The 21,124-nt window shown below is 44.6% G+C and overlaps 1 protein-coding gene across 1 annotated transcript in view; it reads right to left on the reverse strand.

Annotated features, from left to right (window-relative positions):
- Positions 1–21,124, reverse strand: part of GDF11 (growth differentiation factor 11) — a 164,050-nt gene that overhangs the window by 85,688 nt on the left and 57,238 nt on the right. The window lies entirely within an intron of this gene.

The following is a 21,124-nucleotide window of genomic DNA, read 5'->3' on the forward strand; positions in this document are numbered from 1 at the left end:
TACACATTGTGCAGAGTGGAAGCTATTGCTCAACCCCTTTGTAGCGGCTGGTGCTAGTAACTGCAGGTGTAGGTCAGGTAAAGTCCCCTGGTGCAAGCACCGAGTCATGACTGACTCCTAAATTCACATCACATTCCGACATTTTCTTGGTAGATTTTTTTGCCATTGCATTCCATATTTACCCCTGAGCAGGCTGGGTACTCATTTTACCAACCTCAGAAGGATGAGTCAACCTTGAGCTGGCTACCTTAACCAAGCAGGAATTGGACTCACAACCTTCAGGTCGTGAGCAAGAGCTGACTGCATTTCTGTCACTTAAACAAGGATCAAGCAAATGTAAACCCAATGCACATTAGATACATGAGCCCTGTACAAACCTAAATTCTGAAAGAAATTTAGGGGTAGATGCATAACAAGTAAGGCCGCCTGCACACGAATGGATTTGAATTGCGGAATCCGCGATCGGCACCCACTCAGATGATTCACTATAATATTCGCCCTTTGGAAGGCATTAACTTCCCCAGATTCAAGCAGACGTACGGATGTGAATTGAGATTTTTTTTTAGAGTGAAAAACAGGGTGATAAGCGATAATTCGATTACTAGTAGCTAGTCATTTAATCTCAGCTCAACTAAAAAATAGTGACTGGTTGCTCAAAAGTCATCTGGTGGAAAGTCAACGACTAGCGAGTGAATTTGCATGGAGACATCTCCTACAAACAGTATCTTGGCGAAAAAGCAAATGAGCAATAAGCACTCTGTGTAAAAGCTTTCAAACAATTGTTGTTCATTCGCTTAAGCGACTTTTCTGAGTGACTACCTGAAAGGCAGTTGTTCTACGTAAAGTTATCCCAGGCAGCTATAAACCTATCAGGTGGGGCGTGGATTGGAACATGGGTTTAAGAAGACTTTGGACCAGTTTATAGGTTTTGCAGAAGAGGCAGGTTCTCTGGATATGTTCAAAGCCATAGAAGGTAGAGGTAGATGGCATTAGGAATGGAATTCTAAAAAAAACTATCCATTTATACTTATGAATAGAGTTGAGCGAACATACTCTGCCGAGCTTGATGCTCGTTCGAGTATTAGCATACTCGATGGTGCTCGTTACTCGAACGAGCATCAAGCCATGTTCGACCCCGCCCCAGTTTTTGGCTCCTCCCCGCTGTAACGTGCCTGTTTTGGCCCACCCCCGAGAGAGAGAGAGAGAGAGAAAAAACACACAAACCAAGAAAAAGAAAAAAAAAAGCTCAGCACCCAGCGTCCCACATATAAAAATGCTCGAGTCTCCCATTGTAGTCAGTGGGGTTCGTTACTCGAGTAGAGCTCTCAAATTTTACGAAAAGCTCGACTCAAATAATGTGGACACGAGCATTTGGGTGCTCGCTCATCTCTTATGAATTATTGTTACAACTTGTACCTTTTCTTGCATTTCTGGTAATAATCATCCAGTGTAAAAACGGAAAATAATAAATGTTAAATTTCCGTTTTATTGTTGATTAAACCTGGTCATTTATACTCTGCGGAATTGGGGACAAAAATCTGCAACAAAATCCTTGTTAAATTCCGAATTGAAAAGCCCAATCACAATCTGTGCCATTGCTGTAAATTTTGATGCCAATTTAGACATGGACCCTCAGCAGACTTCACCCCTTCAATTAAAAGTGGATTACTAAATTAGAAATTTAGAAAAAAAATAGATTAGATAAAAACACCTCAATAGCCACACCAAATGTTGCAGATTTTGATGCTGATTTTGGTTATTAAAGTACAATGTCGCTATGAACACATTTTTTCCATGGCTGCATAAATATGATAATTGTAATGATGGAAATATCCAATGCCTATAGCAATATTCTAAACCATTGATTGTTGGATGAAGAAGAAGGTCGTGTGGAGGTTGTATGCAAGATAATGAGATTGGTCAGGAAATATGGTCAGAAGCGGAGCAAGATGTTTTAATGAGTGTGAATGTTTCATTGGATGACAAAATGTGGAGCCTTTTCCAGCAGCTCTTGCATTCTCTATGCATCAACAATATGATCTTCCTTCAGAGCTTTCTTGGCTGATTTTTCAATAGCTGAAAATGCTTATGACTGTAATTGAAATTTCCTGTCTTGGGGCACGGAAAAAGCAAGATTAAAATCTCCCCCAAGAATAATAAATGGACTTTGAAGTTAGTATGTTTTACTAAAAGTCCTATTCAGAAAACAATGTTAATATTCATTAGGTGCCAAGGAAAAGAGGTTCTCTTGGGCTGAGCTAATTGTGACTTTCTGGAAAGTGGATAATTTTATGTCAGCAGAACATTTAAAGGGGACATACTGGAAAAAAATTTAAACATGACCAGAACATTGAAAAAAGGAGAAAACTGTATTTCATTATCTTACAGTACTTCCTTCCTGAGCTATGATTTCTTAAATTGTCATGCCTGAATTCGAAGGCTGATGCATTGAGGGCATCTGATGGCGACATGTCTCCTGATTTCTGCCAGATGCAGAGTTATTATGCATATGTTGTGTCCATTCAACCAGTGCCAGGCAGCTGCTGCCAAGGCAAATAGGGTGGGTCAAAAAAGAGATATAGAAGCACAAGACGAGAACATTGTTCTCCCTCTTTACAAGTCACTGGTCCGACCACACATGGAATATTGTGGACAGTTTTGGACACCGGTACTCAAGAAGGACATATCAGCGCTTGAGCGGGTTCAAAGGTGGGCAAATAAATTATTAAAAGGAATGGGCGGGATGCAATACCCTGAGAGGTTATCAAATTTACTGTTAGAGCAGTGAGACTTATAGTACTCTCTGCCTGAGGACGTGGTGATGTGGAAGCCTTCCTTGAGTGTAACAATATTACATGTTACAATAACTGATTCTTTCAGAAGGGTCGGTGATCCAGGGATTTTTGCGGACTACCAGATTGGTGTCGGCAAGGAATTTTTCCACCAAAATGAGGGAAATGGTCTTATACTTCATGGTTTTTTTTGCCTTCCTCTGTATCAACATTGTAGGATAATAGGCTGAACTTTGATGGACATGTGTCTTTTTTCAGGCTTACACACTATATTACAATGTTACAAATACATAGAATCATAGAGTTGGAAGGGGCCTCCAGGGTCATCGGGTCCAACCCCCTGCTCAGGGCAGGATTTACTAAATCATCCCAGACAGATATTTGTCCAGCCTTTGTTTGAAGGAGAACTCACCACCTCCCGTGGCAACCATGTTCACACAGATAAATGCCACTATAAAAGCCCATTAGGATGCACATATCGTTATATTTGGTAACTGAATCCACAAAATGTCTCCTTGACAACATTTTCAATATAAATTGTATTATCTTCTAGTAGGCCTCCTTTATAACTGTTAAATAAAGAAGTCATGTAGAATTTTTAAGCTGCAGAAGTGATGCGAACCTCCGACAATATATGAAAAACAAGATATACTATATGTGAACTTACCTCATGAATCAATGCCATCATCGCCAAAAACATTGGGAGGTGAGAGAGTCTAGGAAAAAATAGGGATAGCAGGAAAGAAGTGAGGGGTAAAAAAGGATTGAAAATAGCAAGAAAAAAATGACAATTCATCGGTGACATGGGAGTGAACCTACAAATTGGGTGGATTATGATGTATGAGATTAGAAAATCTATCATAAATTAAGCATCTGATTTGCAATGTTTCTCCAACGCCAAGTTTGGAGCAAAGTTCTTGAAACTCTTTTCTAGAAAACAGTGCATCTTATAACGTTACTTATATCGGCTTTTCAAGTCCACAGCCAATGATAAAAATGTATCTGAATTGAAAAATATGAAAATGCCAAAATCATATGGTCTAAAAGCCTGAAGTGATCAAAATGATCAAATGCAAAAAAAAACACAAAGATCCCGTATAGCATTATATTTCTTAGCGCTTCAGCATGGTATATCAAAATTCTTAAGGCGGATCTGTCATTGGCAACATAAGTACAGGTCCATAATATGCCTAGACCAAATATGTGCAGTTTGTTTAATATCAAATTGCAATGAATACAATTAATTAATTCTTCATGAGTGCTCTACCAATTCTTGTACCTTTGGGAAGAGGTTTGTAAAAATGGGTTTACTGACACTATTTATATTACTGCGCCATGGTTGCCATCGCTGAGCGGTAATGTAAGTAGTATAGGACATGACTGCTGGGCCATTGGTTGGCTGCCGTGGTCACATGCTCACCGCTTGTAAACTGGGTAGACCGCCTGGAATAGCAGAGCATTGGAGAGGTAAGCAGTATTTTTTGTTTTAGAACATTTGGGGTTTTAACTGTTAGATAGTCCCTTTAAAGATATATCTAAATGTTCCTGTACAGAGCCAATGGCAGCAGTGAGCGCTCCCTATAAGTGGCTGCAGAGAGAAATTCTTCACTGAATTCCACACCGTATCAGGAGATGCTATAGGACAATCATCTGTCTATAAGCTAAAATGTAATTACAAGGGTTCCCGACAATTTATAATTGCCTCAGAACCACTCTGTTGCTGCTGACCAGGACATGTGACTACTGCAGCCAATCACTTGTTATAGAAGGTCACTTTTACGGCCAGTAATTGGCTGCAGCAGTCACATGTCCTAGTCAGCAGCAACCACAAAGTCAGAGTCGTTGTGAGACAATTTTAAGTTGTGGGAAAACCGCTATAAGTCATACTTTAAAAACTGCCAACCTGTAAAACACTTGCTGTATGTTGTCGCTAAAGGTGGTGAAAAGTTATTAAGGCTTGGTTTCCACTATGTGGTAAGAGCATGTGGCCAAAACCTCACCTGGTCTCAATAGCCAATGACCCCCACAATTCTGCCAGTAGAAAGGTAGCACTATTGGCAATATCATGCAGCCATTGGCTCTCTTGGGTGAGCAGAATTTTGGCCCCATGTGTTTCTAAAAGTAGTAAAAAAGCCAGCGCCAAAAAGCTGTTCAGAAACTAATAGAGATGAGCGAGCACGCTCGGATACAGCAGTTAGTCGAGCGAGTATCGCTCTTCTTGAGTAACTGCTTACTGGTCCGAGTGTGCTCAGGAGGGGCGTCAGAGGTGAGTGAGGGGGGAAGAGAGATCTCTCTCAATCCCCCCCCGCTACCCCTTGCCGCTGTCCGCTCACCTCCACCCCCAGCCGCCCCCCCCCCCGAGCACGCTCAGACCAGCAAGCAGTTACTCGAGAAGAGCGATGCTCGCTTGACTAACTGCTGTATCCAAGCGTGCTCGCTCATCTGAAAAAACTAACTTCAGACTAGTTCACTGCCATCAATTACAGTCATATTAACCTGATCTGCAGAGAAGGAAATGCCAGTTGCCGATAGTATCACAGCAGAATTTGGAAAATTTCCAGCACTCAAAAAATATATCTAAAATGTAACTTTTATTCCATAACAGTAAAAAGCCACAATACAGGAGCAAGAGATAAAAACAGATAAAGTCTTACATGTTTCAAGCCTGAAGAACTTGCCTCTTACTCATAGCAAGGTACTGTGTTATCACTCCATTATACCATCAAATGTCAGAGAGTATCTGCTCGACTTAAGTCTAGAAAGTATCCGTTTTCCTCTATACAATGGAGTCATGCTACCGGTAGTAGTACGGATAGAATTGATACCTTACAGAAATCTCTTAAAACAAGGCAGCTTCTAGGGGGGATACCATAACCACTTTTGTTACCTAATTTTTAAGGGATTATGGCAAAATTGTGTCTATCATCAGGAAACATTTAACAATACTATATGCAGATTCTAAGCTTAGATCCATCCTGCAACATGGCTGCAGATTTTTAGCCAGGAAAGGTCATACCATAGGGAATATGCTTTGTCCTGCTATTTCTACTAGTGGTAGATCTCTTGGTACATGGTTGAGTGTAACCAGGTCATATAGATGTATATCAGGGTCAAGTATCCCTTTGTGGATGTTGCAAGTACATGCGTAATACTAAGTTTTGTCATTCTACTGTTACGGGTAAGAAGTATACTATTTCTTCTTAAGACATCTAATAGGACATACAGCATTTGCTTTAGAGCGCATTAGAAACGCTTCGCTGAAATGCTCATCCGAGAAGCCCCATTGAAATGAATTTTTCCAGTTTTCATTGATATTTACACAGTTCAATGTCTCAAATGTTCTTGGAAATGAAGGCATATAACAAATATACGAGTTAAGATAAATAAAGATAATGAATTAACTGTGTTTTACCAAATTAAATCTAGATTTTTGACTCCCCAAAGTAGCCCCTCTAGCTGATATAACAGCTTTAAACAATCCAGGCATTCCTTCTACAATCATATTCAGATATTGTTCCAAAATTTTCTCCCAACATTGTTGCAGAAGTTCCCACAAATGTGCTGCCCTTGTAGGTTGCTTTCCTTTCACCCTTCTGTGCAGTTCACAAGCTCAGTGGGGTCTAAGTCTGAAGACTCTACAGACCCTTCAATTCGTTGAAGCCTACAGGCTTCTTCTTGTCTTCGTTAAGTATGCTTTGGATCATTGTCTTGCTGTAACACGAACCCCTGACCAAATAGGCATACATCAGAGGGTATTGCATGGCATATCAAAATGCTACAATAGTCCTTTTTTTCAGTGTGCCAGTCACCCTGTGCAAGTTGCCAAGTCTGGATCCAGCAAAAGAGCCCCAGAGCATCACTCTTCCTCCTCCATGTTTGACAGTTGGTGACACACACTCAGGAACCATGCTTTCACATACTTGACAATGTACAAAAACCCTGCATGATGTACCAAAGATGTAAAATCTTGATTCATCAGTCCATAAGACCTTCTTCCATTCTTCAGTAGTCCACTGGAAATGCTGTTGTCTCGGCAAGTCTTTTTTTTTCATTTTGCAATCTTAGCAGTGGCTTTCTTACTGATAATCTACCTGCAGATAGAAATCTTCAATTCACTGTTGAAAATTGAAATGTGTTTTATTTTATTTTTTTTGCTACAATCAGCTGTACTTGAAGATTTTGTGCCGTGAGGCGCCGATTAAGCAAACTGTTGACTGAAATTATATTGGCCTTTGATCTGTCAAACCTCTTTTGGTCACAGTTTCTTCCACTTTCCCAGTGCTTTTAGATGATGTAGAAAACTGTAGTGACGGCCACCTTGGCTTTTTGGGCAATTTCTCTGTAGGACAGATCTATAAAAGGGTTATAATTTCCATCTGTCTTCTTTGGTTCATTGCCTTTTTCTTCCCATTATGATAGCAATGTGCTCTGTCCTGAAGAGCAGCACTGTCCAAATCCTGCTCTAGTGGGTGTTGTAATGTAGTCTGTTCTAACACTGGTTATAAAGAATCAGAAGGTTTGAAAGTAATCTACAAAAGTTGAGACACCTATAGGAATAGTCTGCATCCAATATCAAACCACACTTTGCTTTCTGTGCTGCAGAGCAGCTGTCCTTGAGTTGCTCCCTGGAAAAAACCCTTTGGTTAAAATCATAAATTCATAGTATTGTTGAGTTTTAAGCTAAAATTTCATAATATTTTTATGTTTTTAACTTTTGAACCTTTGAACTACTTCACATTATTTGCTGGACTTGAACTGTATTAATGTCAAACATTACTGGAAAAATTGAGGTGTTTTAAAACTTTTGAACTGTCGTGTATATATTAATATATGTATATATCAACAGTCTTGCAACATTTGGATTCCTATATTACTATGGATGTTTATTTTTAATTACATATAGTAGATATACAAATAGTTTTGATTACATATGTAGATTTATTATTTGTATATGGCAAATTATTGGTGAATTTTACAAGGGGATAATAATAAGTTAAGACTCGAGATGAGCGAGCATCGCTCTTCTCGAGTAACTGCATACTCATCCAAGCAGATTCGGGGGGGGGGGGTGCGTGGGTGAGCAGGGGGCGGCAGGGGGGAGCGCGGGGGAGAGAGGGAGAGATTCTCTTGTGCGGAATCTCGCTATAACATCATGTATTTTTTGTTAGCTGTTAAAAGTATCATATCTACAAGATTATGTGGTTTCTCTTACTGGGAACAATCACATTTTGTCTTTGCTATTACTGTTGAATGGTAACATGGAACCTTGCTATGACTAGGAGCTGAGTTGTTCAGGCTTGAAACGCGTAAGGTCATTCTCTGTTTTGATCCCTTGCTGCTGTATTGCTGCTTTTTACTGTTATGGAACAAAAACTAATTTTTTTTATATAGTAGATAAGCCATGACCATCACCTCTTGAGAATGGTGGATCTTACTTTTAAGTAGGATCTGGATGTTACTTTTCGTTGTAGTCCTGCCTATGATATAATGAGATGACTGCTGATAAGTTTTCTCTACAGAACGGGATGTGTCACGAGTACCAATAGGCTTTAGAAAATAAAAGCTTAGCAGCGCTCTTTACATACACAGCATCAAAGTGAATGCACAGTCACCGGGACCTGGAATCCATAAAGCTACAAGTACAACAAAAAAATCCTCCATTGCAACATTCAAGCTGCTAAAGGATAAAGAATCTTTATTCCTGCATAGTAAATACAACATTTAGAGATGAGTGAACGTACTCGGCCATGCCCCTTTTTCACTCGAGCACCGCGATTTTTGAGTACTTCTCTACTCGGGTGAAAAGATTCGGTGGGCGCCGTGGGTGAACGGGGGGTTGCAGAGGGGAGTGGGGGGGAGAGTTAGAGAGAGAGAGCTCCCACCTGTTCCCCACTGCTACCCCCCGCTCCACCACGCCATTCCCCGCTCCCCGGCGCCCCCTGAATCTTTGCACCCGAGTAGCCAGGTACTCGAAAATAGCGATGCTCGATCGAGTAATTACTCGAAACGAGTACGTTCGCTCATCTCTAGCAACATTTTGACTGTATTGATCTTTTCTAAGCATAAATACAAGTAGTATATATAGAGAGAGACTATACAGTGCTATCCACTTCCCCCAATCAAATCACATCACCACTACAGATGAGGGAAGGTACTCGGTTCCAAAAACACCCGAACCGAGTACGTTCGCTCATCTCTAATCACCACCCATTACTAGAGATGAGCGAACGTACTCGTCCGAGCTTGATACTCGTTCGAGTATTAGCGTGTTCGAGATGCTCGTTACTAGAGGCGAGCACCACGCAATGTTCGAGTTACTTTCACTTTCATCTCTGAGACGTTAGCGCGCTTTTCTGGCCAATAGAAAGACAGGGAAGGCATTACAACTTCCCCCTGCGACGTTCAAGCCCTATACCACCCCCCTGCAGTGAGTGGCTGGCGAGATCAGGTGTCACCCGAGTATATAAATCGGCCCCTCCCGCGGCTCGCCACAGATGCATTCTGACAGAGATCAGGGAAAGTGCTGCTGATGCCGGAGCTTGTATATGGAGAGCGTTAGGAGTGATTTTAGGCTTCAAGAACCCCAACGGTCCTTCTTAGGGCCACATCTGACCGTGTGCAGTACTGTTGAGGCTGCTTTTTGCAGTGTTGCACTTTTTTTTTTGTATATCGGCCGTGCAGAGCATTGCGTCCAGAGCATTGCGTCCTGCAGTAATTTTACATAGTCCACGGCCAGTAGTGCTGGTGAGGCAGGGACAGTGAAAGACATATCCAGTCTATATAGGCAGTGGGCTTTTCCAAAAAAATTTGGGAAAAAAAATCTATTTGGGCTGCCTGTGACCATCCTGACTGTACTGCGTCTCTGCTGGGGGTAGTTGTCCTAATTCATACACAGCCAGCTAAGTGTTACAGCAGGCTTGCGCAAAATTCTTTCCTGCCTCTGCTGTGCGTTCCGTAAGCGAAGTCAGCCTCCAACCACAGGCCAATAAGCGGCACATTTAATTACAGCGTTCTGTTTCTGCACTACTGGTAATACAGCATGCTGAGGGGTAGGGGTAGGCCTAGAGGACGTGGACGCGGGCGAGGACGCGGAGGCCCAAGTCAGGGTGTGGGCATAGGCCGAGCTCCTGATCCAGGTATATCGCAGCCGACTGCTGCGGGATTAGGAGAGAGGCACATTTCTGGCGTCCCCACATTCATCTCACAATTAATGGGTCCACGCGGTAGACCTTTATTAGAAAATGAGCAGTGTGAGCAGGTCCTGTCGTGGATGGCAGAAAGTGCATCCAGCAATCTATCGACCACCCAGAATTCTGCGCCGTCCACTGCTGCAACTCTGAATCCTCTGGCTGCTGCTCCTCCTTCCTCCCAGCCTCCTCACTCCATTACAATGACACATTCTGAGAAGCAGGCAGACTCCCAGGAACTGTTCTCGGGCCCCTGCCCAGAATGGGCAGCAATGGTTCCGAATCCTCTCCCACTGGAGGAGTTTGTCGTGACCGATGCCCAACCTTTGGAAAGTTCGCGGGGTTCCGGGGGATGAGGCTGGGGACTTCCGCCAACTGTCTCAAGAGCTTTCAGTGGGTGAGGAGGACGATGACGATGAGACACAATTGTCTATCACTCAGGTAGTAGTAATTGGAGTAAGTCCGAGGAAGGAGCGCACAGAGGATTCGGAGGAAGAGCAGCAGGACGATGAGGTGACTGGCCCCACCTGGTTTGCTACGCCTACTGAGGACAGGTCTTTAGAGGGGGAGGCAAGTGCAGCAGTAGGGCAGGTTGGAAGAGGCAGTGCGGTGGCCAGGGGTAGAGGCAGGGCCAGACCGAATAATCAACCAACTGTTTCCCAAAGCGCCCCCTCGCGCCATGCCACCCTGCAGAGGCCGAGGTGCTCAAAGGTCTGGCAGTTTTTCACTGAGAGTGCAGACGACCGACAAACAGTGGTGTGCAACCTTTGTCGCGCCAAGATCAGCCGGGGAGCCACCACCACCAGCCTCACCACCACCAGCATGCGCAGACATATGATGGCCAAGCACCCCACAAGGTGGGATGAAGGCCGTTCACCGCCTCCGGTTTGCACCGCTGCCTCTCCCCCTGTGCCCCAACCTGCCACTGAGATCCAACCCCCCTCTCAGGACACAGGCACTACCGTCTCCTGGCCTGCACCCACACCCTCAACTCCGCTGACCTCGGCCCCATCCACCAATGTCTCTCAGCGCACCGTCCAGCCGTCGCAAGCGCAAGTGTTGGAGCGCAAGCGCAAGTACGCCACCACGCACCCGCACGCTCAAGCGTTAAACGTGCACATAGCCAAATTTATCAGCCTGGAGATGCTGCCGTATAGGCTTGTGGAAACGGAGGCTTTCAAAGGTATGATGGGGCCCCGTGCTACTCAGTTCCCAGTCACCACTACTTTTCCCGATGTGCCGTCCCAGCCCTGCACGACCACGTCTCCCGCAACATTGTACGCGCCCTCACCAACGCGGTTACTGCCAAGGTCCACTTAACAACGGACACGTGGACAAGCACAGGCGGGCAGGGCCACTATATCTCCCTGACGGCACATTGGGTGAATTTAGTGGAGGCTGGGACAGAGTCAGAGCCAGGGACCGCTCACGTCCTACCCACCCCCAGAATTGCGGGCCCCAGCTCGGTGGTGGTATCTGCGGCGGTGTATGCTTACTCCACTAAACCACCCTCCTCCTCCTCCTACGCAACCTCTGTCTTGCAATCAAGATGTGTCAACAGCAGCACGTCGGCAGCAGTCGGTGTCGCGCGGCGTGGCAGCACAGCGGTGGGCAAGCGTCAGCAGGCCGTGCTGAAACTACTCAGCTTAGGAGATAAGAGGCACACGGCCCACGAACTGCTGCAGGGTCTGACAGAGCAGACCGACCGCTGGCTTGCGCCACTGAGCCTCCAACCGGGCATGGTCGTGTGTGACAACGGCCGTAACCTGGTGGCGGCTCTGCAGCTCGGCAGCCTCACGCACGTGCCATGCCTGGCCCATGTCTTTAATTTGGTGGTTCAGCGCTTTCTGAAAAGCTACCCACGCTTGTCAGACCTGCTCGGAAAGGTGCGCCGGCTCTGCGCACATTTCCGCAAGTCCCACACGGACGCTGCCACCCTGCAACATCGGTTTCATCTGCCAGTGCACCGACTGCTGTGCGACGTGCCCACACGGTGGAACTCTACGCTCCACATGTTGGCCAGGCTCTATGAGCAGTGTAGAGCTATAGTGGAATACCAACTCCAACATGGGCGGCGCAGTGGGAGTCAGCCTCCTCAATTCTGTTTAGTGCGGCTGGGGGAATCATCACAGATAAGCGTACCCGCCTGTCAACCGACAGTGCCGACAGGCTTACACTCATCAAGATGAACAAAGCCTGGATTTCCCCAGACTTCTCTTCTCCACCAGCGGACAGCAGCGATACCTAAACAATACGTAGGCTGCACCCACGGATGGAAGCATTGTTCTCTATCACCATCAAAAACGTGGACCTTTTAGCTTCATCAATCTGTGTATAATATTCATCCTCCTCCTCCTGAAACCTCATGTAATCACGCCGAACGGGCAATTTTTCTTAGGCCCACAAGGCTCAGTCATATAATTTTTGTAAACAATTTTTATACATTTCAATGCTCATTAAAGCGTTGAAACATGCACCTGAACCAATTTTTATTTTAACTGGGCTGCCTCCAGGCCTAGTTACAAATTAAGCCACATTAACCAAAGCGATTAATGGGTTTCACCTGCCCTCTTGGTTGGGCATGGGCAATTTTTCTGACATACATTAGTACTGTTGGTACACCAATTTTTGGGGGCCCTCGCCTACAGTGTAATCCAATTAATTTTTTGCCCACCTGCATTAAAGCTGACGTTACATCAGCTGTGCTGGGCACTGCAATGGGATATATTTATGTACCGCCGGTGGCTTCCTGGCACCCACCAATGCTGTCGGTCCACACAGAGTTGTAACTGCATGTGTCCACTTCTAAAGAACCCCAGTCTGACTGGGGCATGCAGTGTGGGCCGAAGCCCACCTGCATTAAACATGACATTACCTCAGCTGTGATGGGCAATGCAATGGGATATATTTATGTACCGCCGGTGGGTTCCAGGGAGCCACCCATGCTGTCGGTCCATACGGAGTTGTAACTGCATGTGTCCACTTCTAAAGAACCCCAGTCTGACTGGGGCATGCAGTGTGAGCCGAAGCCCACCTGCATTAAACATGACATTACCTCAGCTGTGATGGGCAATGCAATGGGATATATTTATGTACCGCCGGTGGCTTCCTGGCACCCACCCATGCTGTCGGTCCACAGGGACTTCACAATAGGGAGTTGTACCTGCCTGTGTCTATGAATTAAAACCCCCGGTCAGGTTGGGGCATGCAGTGTGGGCCGAAGCCCACCTGCATTTAATCTGACGTTAGCTCTGCTGTCCAGGGCACTGCAATGGGATACATTTATGTACAGCCGGTGGGTTCCAGGGAGCCACCCATGCTGTGGGTGCACACGGAATTCCCATTGCGGAGTTGTACCTGCCTGTGACTATTTATAAAAAACCACGGTCTGACTGGGGCATGCAGACACCTTGACAGAATGAATAGTGTGTGGCACATAGGTTCCCCATTGCTATGCCCACGTGTGCAGCTCCTGATGGCGGTGGCACAGGATTATATTTCTCATTGCTTCTGTACAGTATTGTGGGCTATCGCCCCGCCCTTTTTAAAGAGGGTCGCTGCCTAGCCGTGCCAACCCTCTGCAGTGTGTGCCTGCGGTTCCTCCTCATGGCAGACGCACTTATAAATAGACATGAGGGTGGTGTGGCATGAGGGCAGCTGAAGGCTGCGCAGGGATACTTTGGTGTGCGCTGTGGACACTGGGTCGTGGGGGGGGTTGGGCAGCTTGTTACCCAGGAGAAGTGGCAGCGGAGTGTCATGCAGGCAGTGATTGTGCTTTGTTGGAAGTAATGTGGTGCTTAGCTAAGGTATGCATTGCTAATGAGGGCTTTTCAGAAGTAAAAATTGTTGGGAGGGGGGGGGGCCCACTCTTGCCGCTATTGTGGCTTAATAGTGGGACCTGGGAACTTGAGATGCAGCCCAACATGTAGCCCCTCGCCTGCCCTACCCGTTGCTGTGTCGTTCCCATCACTTTCTTGAATTGCCCAGATTTTCACAAATAGAAACCTTAGCGAGCATCGGCGATATACAAAAATGCTCGGGTCGCCCATTGACTTCAATAGGGTTCGTTACTCAAAACGAACCCTCGAGGATCGTGAAAATTTTGTCCCGAGTAACGAGCACCCGAGCATTTTGGTGCTCGCTCATCTCTACCCATTACCAATCAACAGCCCATAAATCAGATACAGAAGTACATGGCTGAAAATTAAGGACTACAAGCAAAGTAACTGCATTGAGTAACTCCACCCTGATCCACCTATCATTTATCTCCTGCTCATGGGCGGAGATAAATGATAGGTGGACGCCTATCGGAATTGGCGGTGAGCGTCCGCACTGCGGATCTGCAACAAATGCCGCCCTTAGCATGCTATGGGAAATCAATTCTTCCTACACACTTACAGAAACCAACTGCAGCTTTTGCAAGCAGAAGAAAAATAGCAGCATGCTCCATTTTTGTGCAGATTCCACACGGACGGCTTCCATTGAAGTTAATGGAAGCCATCCAATCGGCGGCCCTTCCGCATTGACATTGTAGAAAGGTTGCGGATTCTGTGTTATCGCTAAGCGATGATGGGGGAAAAAACAGGACTGTACTGCGCATGTCCGATGGCGAGCTGTGCGAACCATCTGCAGCACAGATAAAACCGAAAGTAAGAAGGTAGCGCGGATACTGCTTTTCCCAGGGCTGGATTCTACTGCAGAATCCCGCTTACAGAATCTGGTTCTGCCGTGTGCAGGTGGTCTAATGGCAAAGTATCCCATAGCGCTCAATGTTTATGCGCTGACTCCCACCAATAAGAATTCATTGCATCATTGCTGTCAATGATGCAGTCAGCTGACTGTTGCCTAGAGGCCGACAAACACTAGCTTTATCGAAGAGGGGAAGCAGGAAATGCAGCCTACATCATTTCTATTGGGCTGCTCTAAACAGAAGAATATAAATATATATAAGAGAGTTCACAACACTAAGTGCCATATTAAACAGCCCCGCTTGCGGTTTGTCATAAAAATAAATGACGACTATACATGAGAAAGAACAAGCCTATGATAAAGGCAATAGGGGAGAGAAGATGAAAAAATGGGGACTGGATCAATGGACTCAGGATCCTGTATCACCACTCTATAGGTGACGGCAAAAGGTCTCAACCGCGGGAAGGAAATGCCACGCATGCACAATGCCCAGGACGCAAAACACTATGGACCCAATTCCAAACTCTCCTAAAAACACCATCAGTATATCGCTCCAAAGTTAGCAAAATAAAGTCAATGATGAAAAGAAGACAAAAAATCAGTTTAATGTCAAGTCTCCCAAATAACATTGATAGAGGCCGAAGCAAGACCGAATAGCTCAGAGTTCCGCTTCCCATCCTTGCCAGTCACTTAATATAGAGCTCATTCATCTGTGGTCCATGTCACTGTTATTAGGCTTGGTGGTCAGTGTGAAAATTGTAGGATTAGAATTTGTTAAAACATAGATTGTGACATCAAAACTAAAAAAAATTTGCCAAAAATTCTTAAAAAACAAGTGTCTGATGACATATTCCCTTTAAGGCCGCGGTCAGAAGAGCCACTTTTGTACGCGCCTATGTGAGCAAATAAATTTGTGTCTATTAGAACCATTGGTTTCCTATGTAGCAACTGCAAAAGATAGGACATGCGTGCCTTTAATGCGCACAGATAGGGCCCATTCTGCGCATAAAAGACAGAGGTGGCAGGGGACGAGGGGACTCCTGGAGAGTTCTGTTAATCCCCGCAGTGAGTCTCCTCACCACTGAACACTGTGACAGCACTGTCACAGTGTTCAGTGATGAGGGGTCTGCAGCGGGGACTAAAAAGAATCCCCTGTCACAGCTGTCATCCCATTGCTTTCAATGGGGCTGGTGCAGCTGCCGCCCCATTGAAAGCAATGGGATGAAGGCAACCCCTGTCGGGGGGTGGCTTGAGATATAAGTGTAAATATAAGCTGTTACAACTGTGGCAGGGGAACACATCTTCTCCCTATGTTTTTAATGGGGCCGATGCAGCATCCAGGCATTTCACATCCAAGGAATCCCCTGCTGCAGCTGTCACAGCCATAGCAAGGAATAGCGATCCGCTCCCAGTGCTTTCAATGGGGTGGCAGTAGCACCAGCCCTATTAAAAGCAATGGGAAAACATCGTGATCCTCTGCCACTGCTGTGACAGCTGTGGCAGGGGATCCTTTCGTCCCCGTTGCAGTTCCCTCATCACTGAACAAGGTGCAGTGCTGTCACAATGTTCAGTGATCTTCGTGATCTTCTACAAGCACAGCTGCTCCAGTAGCACAGAGCTTCCATTGCACGTGCATTTTGCACATCTATGCAGCATTTTTTTTTTTGCGCACATAGGCGTGCAAAAAACGTGCGTCTAAACGAGCACCAAAGGTGTATTCTGATCTTAGCAAATCATTATCCACAGGATATGGGATAACTTGCCAAATAATTGCTGGAGGTCCAACTACTAGTCCAGATATCGCCCCCAGTGTGTAACTGAAAATTTAAAAGCGCCGACCACACCACTGCACCATTTACTTCAATAGGTACTGCCGGACATGTCAATGGCAGTCTCCAGTGGTCCCATTCATTTCAGGGACACTGCTAGTAATTGTTGAGCACTTAAAAAGCTATCCCTGGTAGTCCCATTAAAATGAATGGGTAGATCAGATTCGTCTGTACAACTATGGATCACCCAGATGTATTTCCTCTATGATTGTCACAGATTGGGGGTCTTTTATTTTCCTTCCGAAAATTCATCTACTCACCCCTCTGTACCTAATTAGGATGTTTACTGACTCCATGAACCAGACGTTTACCAGCATCCTGAGCGCAGAGTCAAAGAAGTCATACAAAAAAGTCAGAAAAGAGATTTTCAAACACTGACAGTCACCATAAATGATTGTTTTCAACTAGCTCACAAGAAAAAAAAAGACCGAATATGGCTGCCTTTAGGTGAGTATAATGCTTTTTTTTTTTTACGCTTGTATTAACCCATTCCAATCCACTGTCTGACGTCTTCCTACATTCTGATTGAAGCTTGTACAGCTCCAATGTCAGAACACGTCCGACAGGGTATTCTTACCGTCTATTGCCCGCCACTCCGCTGTCGGATCCTCTCTGGTGCACACACACACACTGGCTTTAGCCAGCAGATGGCACTGTTGTATAACAGCAAAAAGAGAAAGCCTTTTAGGAAATTCTGAATCCAAAATTGGATTGGAAAGGGTTAAAGGCACCACACCTGAACCTTCCATGCTTCATCAGAATCACAGTTAGGGTCGTTTCACACAGGCAAGAAAATCACGCGATTTTCCCCTGCTGCGATAGTCAGTAAAAAAGCAGCTTAGGAAACCAATGATTTACAATGGTTTCCTTCCCATCTGCAATGTTTTCACTCATGCAATGTTGAGAGAACAAAAAATCGGGGCATGCTCTATCTTAAAACAGCCTTGCATCACTGCAGAGATGAAGGGAATTCCCGCTGCGGATGTCACAGCCACAGCAGAGGATATTGGAGTTCTTCCATTGCCTTCATTGAAAACAATAGGCGATCTCACTGAAAAATAGGACATACTGCAATTTCTTTCTCGCATAGCCTCACATTGCGGTGCCATGTAGGAAAACATAGCTAATGTGAATCAACCCATTCAAAAGAATAGGGTCCTTATCTGTGCGAGATATGTGTGTCTCACAATGCACAAACTCGCACGATTTTCACGCCAGCGTAAAGGCGGCCTTATAGTATACCATTAACTCTGGTTCTGATAACCTGCAAAAGAATCAAGTGTTCTGTCCATCATATAGGAACAAAGAAGAACCCATTTAACACATTACATTAGGTTTTGGGATTATTTTAAATGTAAACATTTGTAGCAAATAGGAACCCCTCACATTGCAGATTTTACAGAATACATCTTATTTGTATAAAGGGGCCACTTGAGTAAGCATTTTAGTTGCAAATTTGAATTGTCATGCAATTTGAAAATTTTGCTTAGAATCATAACTTTTTGAAAGTACTATGAGAAAAGCTGGAAAAAAGTTAAAAAAAACTATTTGGTACAACTCTTGCCGTAAAACTCAAGGGCATGCCTTAAAATGCAGGAAAAGTAAGGCCTACCCCTAAAATAAGCCCTACCCTATTTTTTGGGGAACCTCAAAATATAATATCTACTCTAAAAATAAGCCCTAGCACACTACGCAAAAAAAAAGAAAAAATGCTTACCTAGCAGGCGCCGTCCGGGCCCCTTCCGCTGGTCTCCACAGTTCTGGCAGGCTTGTTTGCAGTTTTTAGTGCCGACAGAACATTGCTTACTGGTAACGGGGATTGTAAACCCCGCCTCCAGCAAGCAATAGCTCTGATTGGTTCTCTAAATATAATAGATTTAGATTATTGCAGCATAGTATCTGTTTGCGTTGCGTAGTATATAACTTTTAAAACATTTGTAAATGCTTAAAAAGAACAGAACGGTTCCATGACACCCGTTTCATTTGGTCTACTGCTTTTGTGGATTTTTCTCTTGCCACCCTGTTCCTAGTTTCTAATTGCCTATTCCTAGGCCCATTAGCGATATCAAAAATTATTTTTATATTTGACCAATCCCTATGAAACTGTTTATGTAACTAATAACATGCTATGGACTTCAAATGCAACATGAGTGATTCAAATTTAATGCTTTCTCTTTGCGTGAGCATAAAGAAACAATTTCCAGGAGGGGCAGCATCTTCGAGCCGCGATGACTAAGGAGTTTGTGACAGCCCCATGGACATGCGCCAAAAGGCCTGTGATGATGTGCAGTTGCCTGAAGGCGGCCTTCAAAAACATTTTCTGTGCCTTTTACTAGATCTTTTTACGTACATAGCAACACATTGTTAAAGACCATATATATAATTTTTGACTACCCTTGTAGAGTTCTACAGGGTCCCTGATTCCAAAATATGAAAGAGTGTGCTATGCCCAAATTTCATTACCAAGTCAAGCCACTCTTTATTTACAGAATAGGTCTTCCAGTCTAAAATGTATTTGAGTTTGGCCAATAAAGAAAAGTATTTTAGTGTTAAGAACTGAACGACATCCAACCTTCATTTTCTAAAATAATAAATTAAGAGTAGAAATGAGCGAACGTACTCGGATAGGCACTACTCGTCCGAGTAATGTGCCTTATCCGAGTACCGCTGTGCTCGTGCTCAAAGATTCGGGACGCGCTGCGGAGCGGGGAGCTGAAGGGGAGAGCGGGGAGGAACGACTCACCTGTCAGCAGCGGAGCGCCCCGAATCTTTGAGCACGAGTACAGCGGTACTCGGATAAGGCACATTACTCAGACGAGTAGTGCCTATCCGAGTACGTTCGCTCATCTCTAATTAAGAGCCATATGTGGGGTCTTTTAATTCCATGTGAGGTCTCTAAAGATGTTATTTATACACAATTGAGTTACATGATTATGACCACCTCATACTTTTGACATTGGCAGTGCGTAGCCCATGAAGGAACGGATGTGTCGTGGACCGCTGCTAATTGGCAAAGAGTTGCCTTCCCAGAGGAGTCTTATTTTCTTCTTCATCGAACAGATGGATGTTGGCATGTCAGGTGAGAAATATCAGAGAACAAACACCCTGCAACCGTTGCTGAAAAAACACAACCGGTTGGCGTCAGCGTTATGATCTGGGAAACTTTTTTGTGGCACTCTCGGGGCCCACTCATCCATCTGGAAGGCACTCTAAACTGATTTGGTTATGAATCTATCCTTGCGGATCATATACACCCATACATGCCATTTTTCTTGCCTGAGGCAGATGGGATCTTCCAGCAAGACAATACAACAAGTCACATGGCTAGAAATATCAAACACTGGCTGGAAGAGCATGACCAAGACTTCTAAGTACTCTCTGGCCCCCTAATACCCCAGACTTGACCCTAATTGACCATCTGTGGGACCACCTTGATCATCGTGTTCGCTCTATAGATCCTACCCGACGCACCCTCCAGCAACTGTGGGATGTACTGCAGTCAGCATGGCTCCAGATACCTGAGACAACCTACCTGCACCTTACTGAGTCCCTCCCAGCTCGTCTAGCTACTGTCTGTGCAGCACAAGAAGGGTACTAATATCATCACTGAATTGATAATCCCTATCCTTCAGTGGCGCTCAATACAAAATTTGTTGGATTGACTTTCAAACCCAACAACTCCCCATTCCTGTGAAAGTTTACAGAATTATTGGAAAGAAGTCTGTTTTTGGGGAGACTTCAGTGCATCCAGGTTCTAACACCATAACGAGCAGCAACAGGGTCTATGAGGCAAAGCAGAGGGTTACTGCATACTGTGTTGGGCTTATCACCTTTTCAATTATTTTACAGGGCTCTAATTTATGACGGAACAAACTAAATAGTTTAAGAGGAGACATATGGTTGTTCTAGAGGATAGGCTTAGGAATGACTTTCTATTGATGGCCCCAATAAAGTTAAGTCCAGCAATAAAGAAAAACGATCGGAAAATAAAAACAAATCCAATATTAGTGAATTGAGCAGAACCACCAAGAAAATATATGCGAGAAAACACATGATGGTTATTATATTAAAAGGCAATTACAAATCTGGGAACACAAATGTATAACCATCATTGATACTCGCAATACACAGATGAATCATTTTCAAGGTTTTATGGTGGGGTGGTGCAGAGATAACACACAGGCCTGGTCCCTCCTAATGGCCCATTTACACAACGATTATCGCTCAAAATTCGCTTAAACGAACAAATTTGAGCGCTAGTCATTCAGTGTAAATGCAAACTATTTGTTCGTGGTTTGTTTATTGCTGACTTTAGTCAGCGCAAAATCTATCACAGGCTTCTCGTTACATGCAAACGCTCAGCGCTTTACTTAGAAAGTGAAGCGCCAAGTAAAAAGCCAATGAGAACCCAACAATGTTTTTCAGTCTTTACGCTCTTTACGAGTGTTGACGACCTTAGCAGTGACGTCAGCCCTCATGCAGTCGTTTACCCAACTGTCGGCCCATGTAAAAGGGCTATAACATCAGTTTAGATACCATGAAACTCTTACATGCTTATCAATGGACTAATTAATTAAGCAATTTCTCCTCTGCTCATCCTGTTCTGTTATTGCTTTAAGTGCAAATT

Source organism: Eleutherodactylus coqui, chromosome 1 (genome assembly GCF_035609145.1).
Source record: "Eleutherodactylus coqui strain aEleCoq1 chromosome 1, aEleCoq1.hap1, whole genome shotgun sequence".
Classification (NCBI taxonomy): Eukaryota; Metazoa; Chordata; class Amphibia; order Anura; family Eleutherodactylidae; genus Eleutherodactylus; species Eleutherodactylus coqui.